The sequence below is a fragment of the Macaca thibetana genome, chromosome 7 (genome assembly GCF_024542745.1).
Source record: "Macaca thibetana thibetana isolate TM-01 chromosome 7, ASM2454274v1, whole genome shotgun sequence".
Classification (NCBI taxonomy): Eukaryota; Metazoa; Chordata; class Mammalia; order Primates; family Cercopithecidae; genus Macaca; species Macaca thibetana.
In genome coordinates this window covers 120281909-120288561 of record NC_065584.1, presented here as the reverse complement: position 1 = coordinate 120288561, position 6653 = coordinate 120281909, and the positions used below count along the sequence as shown (strand labels likewise).

Sequence of the window (6653 nt, the reverse complement as noted above, 5' to 3'; positions counted from 1 at the left end):
TTTCTGTGCATGCATAAGTTGAAATGTAAAAGTACTTGTTTTTCATTGCAGCTGATTTCAAAAGCAAGGGCCTTAAAAAGTTAATACAGTTAAATCTTAATTTAACCTAGAATTATGGAACTGCACTCTTAGCATATAACCCAGCTCCCACACCTTGCCATACACACACCCCCACACACACTGTATCACAAAAAGGAGAAAGAAAAACACCTACTCTGAACTTAACTTACCACATTTTTATTATCATGATTAAGGTTTACCCAGGACTTTCAACCATCTTGCAGATTCCAATGACAGTCAAAAGTAAGTAAAGTAGTTCAAAAGCAGAGCAAGCTGACTCATAAAGAGCCCTGCTTCAGAGAACAATAGCACAGGGTATCCTTCTAAGCTCAGAAACTAAGAAAAAGTTTGAGCTAAATCCAGATGATTTAACTTTTGCTCATGAAAAGTGAATTTCCTCTACCTGTACTATATTCTGTTCCTATAAGTTTGACACAGCTCTGGTTTAAATACAATAGAAACAAAGGGAGGAAGTTATGTTTGGTATCCTTTACATTTATGTCTTCAAGGTTGTTGGGAAATCTTTTAGGCAGTCTTCCTTTCTCCAAATATTCCCTTCCGCTGTTTCTTTAACTGGAAGAGGTTTTTCATTTTATACACTGTACATTTCCAAAGTATATATGGTTCTAGGCATGGTATTTGCTTTCCTAAGAGATATGAATCGCTTTTGTTCATTTACCTTCTTTGAAATTCATTTCTAGTAGCTGCAGAGCTGCTGCTATGGAGTGTTAATAGGCTTCTAACATAGCTGTCATTTCAAGTAATAGGTGCCAAGCTTTCAGCAGCTTATTAACACATTATAACAGCAACCCCTATACTAAACAAACAAATTGCACAGAGGAGGACACAAGCAAAATTAGTGTGTACAAATATATATATTCATATGTATACAGACACACAGTATATACTTAGGACTCATCAACATATTTGGTTCCATACATGATTAGACCAGAATTGGCACTTTGTTTTTTATGAATATTCACAGGGAGAAAGAGTGGATCGGATTTGTATTTGGTCCCAAATGTGAGACGAATACAAACTGGTATAATTACTGAAAGATTTCCATCCTCTCAGCCCAGCGACACTCTCAAGACCGAAAAATTGCAGACTTGTGGTATTTCACATCATGGAACTGTGCTAACGTGATCTTTCAGCGCCACTTCATGGGGGATGCTGCAGAGGAAGAAAAAGTGGAAATAAGCAAAGAAATACACCAACTGGCAAAACTACTGAGAAAGGAAAAGATACAAATATGCTTCTAAGAGTCAAAATTTGCATTTGGATATGAACACTGGACCAACTCTACCAACACAAATATATTCTTCCAGATGCAGGGGCAGACATATGTACAGATAAATATGAGAATGTATATTCACACATGCTTTATGTAAATATGAATACACACACACATATACACATATGTATATATAGATACACTGTCCTTTACAAGTGTTTATATATTTAATGGTTGCATAAAACTTCCTCACAGCTTGCTGGAAGACATATTTCAATAAGGGCTCTAAATTTTACATTGTAGTCAAAGCTGACCTTTTTTGAGTATAAAAAAATTCCCAGAGCAATTTATAATCATGTTGTAATATATTTGGAGGTTGCAAATATATTAAATCCAATTTTTAAATCAGCTGGATAATTTTATAAACTTTACTAAAATTTGCAATATTAAGGAGGATGACTTGATGGCCTCTGGTTATCTTGCAAGATTTAACGGGTGCTACTTTTTATTGTTACTAATGACAGGTGGCATTATTGTTTAGTAAGTACCAGTGCTGAGTTAGTAACGTTATAAACCGCACATACTACTCTGAATGTTTCTAGTATCTATAAACAACTTTCAAATCTGGAAAAGTAAGAAATTCAAAACAAAAGCCAAATTTAGTGATAGAATTAGTTAATTGAATAATGACTGACTTTTGTGATAGAAATTATTTCTTCACAATACTACTCTGGCTGGACTAGATATAACTTGACATCATAGCTAGAAGAACAATTATTTTGAGGCCTGTAATAAAAGATAATAATTGATTTTAAGAAACTCCATTACCAAAAAAAATGCCCTGGTTATATACAGCTCAAACCCAAGAATGACTTTAAGAACCTTTTAATTCTTACTTGCCATTAGGGCACACTTTACAGAAATAATGACTTTTAATTCAGCAAACAGCATTTTCTTTTCAAGGTGGATACAGTAACATATAGGTAATTAAGTCCCAAATTTTGAAGTCTATTCTGTGGTTCTCCCAACTACATCCCTTGTGTTGGCTCTCATCTTACCCTTGTCTAGCAAGGAGTTTGTAATACCACCTTCAATGTACTTCTCTTGTTTTTAATACTTCAAATTGTTTTTCCTACCTTAAGAGCATTTGGAAATTAAAGCATTCATTTTATTTTATACTCTGGAAACCACTTAGTGAATTATAATCTCACTACTGCCCTCATTTTTAGATGTCTCAGATCACACTATTATGCTTGCATGCTGCTCACAGCATTATATAATAAGCTATTTAAAGACTATGTCTTCAGCCAGGCACAAAGACTCATGCCTATAATCCCAGCAGTTTGGGAGGCCAAGGTGGGAGTATCACTTGAGCCCAGGAGTTCAAAACCAGCTTAGGCAACATAGGGAAATACCATCTCTACAAAAAAAATTTTTTTTTTAATTAGCCAGGCATGGTGGGGTGTTCCCATAGTCCCAGGTACTCAGGATACTGAGGCAGGAGGAGCCCTAGAGCCCAGGAGTTTGAGGATGCAGTGAGCTGTGATGGTACCACTGCTCCCCAGCCTGGGCAAGAGAGTGAGACCTCATCTTTTTTAATAAAAATAAAATAAAGACCATGTCTTCTAGACTGCAAGCTCCTTGGGAGAGGCCTGTGTCTTAATTCATCTTTGTTTCCCTAATATCAAGTACAGTACCCGATGCATGGAAGCTGTTCCATAAATGTTGAATTCATGAACAAATTAATGAATACAGATCAGGTCCTCTCTATTATTTTCAAATCTGTCTTAGCTCTCACTGCTTAGTCAAATCCAATTTCATTTTCCCATAAATATCTACTTCTAGTTCTACCAACGATCTACACCTTAAGTTATAGCCAGAAAAAGAAAAGTGTCTGCAAGTCAGGACCTCATCCCTTTCTAAGAACATCTCCTGTTTCTTTGCCTGAGTAAACTGATGCCTTAAAAAATTAAGTATGCAGTAGGGCCAGGGCCAAGGGTTCTTTTGTGTGATTTTAGTAAAAACATTTTTTATAGAAAAGTATCTGCAATAGCCTCCCAAGAGTTTGGTCAGCTCACCCCAGAATTTGGTTTCCAGTGACAGTTATATATGTGTGAAAATAATGGGTGGTAGTTTCAGGTTATGAATGTTATTTTGGTTGACATTCCCAGCAACTACCATGATTTTAACACAGAAAAACAAAAGTAAAAAAAAAAGTAAATACGAGAAAGAAGAAAACTAAAAGAACCAAAATTTCCAGCTACATATTTTATAGAAACTACTCAAGCCAGTTTGGAAAGGCTGAATGCCACATGACCCATAAAATATGAACTTTCAGTTTTCAATCAAATGATGAGGGGAAGTTGCTCTGTATTCTCACCAGAATGTTTTTAATAATCTCCTCTATAAATATATATATGGTTGGACTCTGATTATAACACTATATATAATAAAGGTGGGTAGCAAAACCTGTTTTCTACCTCAACATTGTTTATTCAACTTATTAAAATAGCATAAACTTGGGAAACTAAGAAAATGTCAGTTTTCCAACTCTGCCAGGAAGGAATCTGACAACTGCTACATAATCACTGAAATGCTGCAATTTGTTAAAACGCTCCTAATAATTTTTTTTCTGACTTTTATCCAACGGCGGCTAAAGTATGACAGAGAGAGAGAGCAAGAGATTTGGGCTAATGATGATTAACATATTACGGAGAGGGAAGGCTACTATGATTAATTTCAAAGTCAAAGTGCTAGGGAGTTGGCACCTTCACAGAATCTCTGATCAGGGGAGAGAGCAGGAGTTTGAAAAGAGGGCAAAAAAAACCCCACAGCCTTTAAAATAATGAACAGCTTTCCCCAGTCTTGCCATACTGCAAAAACACCCATACACCACGCATGCATACAATTCCCAGGGGCTCATAAATTAATTTAGTGACAAAAGATTGTACCCAAGTGATAAAGGTCCAGTACTACGATTATCTTTATGGATAATTGGGGCCATAAAATAGTTCCAAAGCACGTTTTATTTGTCATTTGTTGACAATTCAACCAATTCTCCTGTCTGCCATCCTCCATATTTAATGGGTCCCTATCGAAGTATGCAACACACTCGTTTGTATGGGAAGAATGTCTTCATATTGTTATGCCATTGCATATCCTTTACTTCCTTATGTTGTTCATCAGTCTACCTCCTGCTCTTTCTTTTCTATGACACCTCTGAGATGGTACCCATAGCAACACCCCTGAGAAGGTGAAAGTGAAGATGCTGCAGTCATCCCCAGCGCACAGTGCTGACAATGCCAGTCATTAATGCAGCAGCTTCTGCCTGCTCAGATCTCCCTCGCTCCTCTCTGGTCTTGTTTCCCTCCAGTAGCAGCCACAGAGCTCACTCACAGAGATCCAGAGACCTGCTGTTAATGATTTGTCACTTGTTTAGAACACCTCAGGATGGCAGGTCTGTATAATCTGCCCTCAATGGCACTGCCAGCTTGCATTAGGAAACAATTACTTAGTTTATGACTAGTAAAGTAGGCACCCAGAATTTCCAATTAAACTCGCAGGTTTCCGAAGGAGCCTGAGTGCCCCTTTTTTGAGGAAAGGAACAGATGCCCCCATTAGGGACAGTTCTACTCACTCCTGCTTCAGAGTAAGCCACGTGTAAATCAGTGCCCTCTAGATTCATAATCTGGGGGCGACAGTATATGGAGAATGATTTTATGTGAATTCAGTCATTGCCATTTATTTAAGATCTCACTATTTGTTAAGATCTGGGTAAAATGAAACAATGGACACTTGCCTACAGGCTTTTATAGTATGGAACAAACAAAAGACACTAGCATGTAGCATTATTACTTTAATCATTACCCACTTTCTTTGTGTGTCTGGGGGCACATGAATTAGAGAAGAAAAAGAAAGGATTATGGATTTATTCCTCTTTTTTGTTCAGGATGTTAGAATCCATAGATTGTTTAATCAAAATTAAGAGGTTTCACCATAAAAAACATTATTAAATATTTAACATCAAATATAAACATAAGCTTGCATAAACTGGCTAATTTAAAATGTTTTACATTGAGCAGATCTTGACATAAATATATTCCATGAATTTGAAATCACTATATGTATGGAAACACAAATTTTTTTCATAGCTAAGAAAGGTCAAATGTTATTGAACCTCAACTCCAAAAAGTTACAGCCTGGAGTTTCCATGTGATAGCTCTCGTAATATCATATGATTATAATAATACAAACTTAGAATCTTATTCAAAATTCCAGGAAAAGAGTATATAGATATTTAACCAAAAGTCTGCATGCATGAATATCACATATTTCTAAATCCCTTTTTCGCTCCCTCCAAAAAGAGGAGGAAAACTAACCATTTATCAGTAGCAGTGTGAAAGGAGAAGATTTATCATTTTAAATTTTTCATTGCAGATGGTTTTCATTTTAAAAGGCGGGGAAGTGATTTTTTTTGAAATCATTTTTTTTCTTAATGCAATTGAGCCAGACGTTTCTCGTAAATCTTGTTGCTTTAGTAGACAATACTCAATTCTCTAAACTTTATATGCAATATCCAGCTTCTTTTTTTAAGATGCTCCCGGGCATGAAAATGAAAGCCATCTGAGAGGTGGCATCACATTCAAAATATGCCATCCTGGCTACTCCCCTTCTCCTTAGCTCACACTTCATCTAAGATGTTCCTCTTTGTGCTCAAAGTGGGGAGTCTCAATGAGTTTTTAAAAGATTTCTTTCTTCCTTTTTGGGGGGAGGTAAATAAATGAGCCTGCCAGTCAATATATCTTTCGAGTTGGATAGCAAACTGTACCCAGTGATTCACTGAAGTCTGAGTCAGAGAGACAAAATAAAAAGTAGACCACAGGTGAGAAAACAGAGAGGGGATGCTTCCTTTGTAATTAAAAAAGAATTATTTGATACTTGATTTGAGTTTCCTGCATGATGTCACTCTTTAAGGCAGAACAATTTAACACTTGTGGTACAGCACTGGATATTTCCATCGAGCAAACATGGTGGTACTGTACTTTAGATTCATTGTTAAAGTACATTCACTGTCCAGTTTTGAAGCATCAGTATCCCTAAAATAAAGATGGACCTTAAAATGCTATCAAAAATTGCCAAATTTACATGAAAAGTTTGTTCTAAGGTGTAGTGTATATGTCATAGATATAATTTTAAATATGTATCATATATAATGATATATTTGTATATTATCTCTTTCTTTTTATCTCTTTGTATCTTCTAATGGGAGATTCCTTGTTATTTGACTAGATTAAAAGGATTGCTTTCTCAGATTCTGGGCTGGAGTCGCTTATGAACTTTTATGCCCAGGTTTAAAGAT

General features: G+C 36.1%; 1 long non-coding RNA gene across 1 annotated transcript in view; it reads right to left on the bottom strand.

The window, feature by feature from the left end:
- Positions 1-221: 221 nt before the first annotated feature.
- LOC126958874 (uncharacterized) overlaps positions 222-6653 on the bottom strand; it is a 309871-nt gene continuing 303439 nt past the window's right edge. Inside the window, exon 4 of the long non-coding RNA XR_007727339.1 lies at positions 222-1233. This is a non-coding gene — a long non-coding RNA (uncharacterized LOC126958874). The remainder of the gene's footprint in view (positions 1234-6653) is intronic.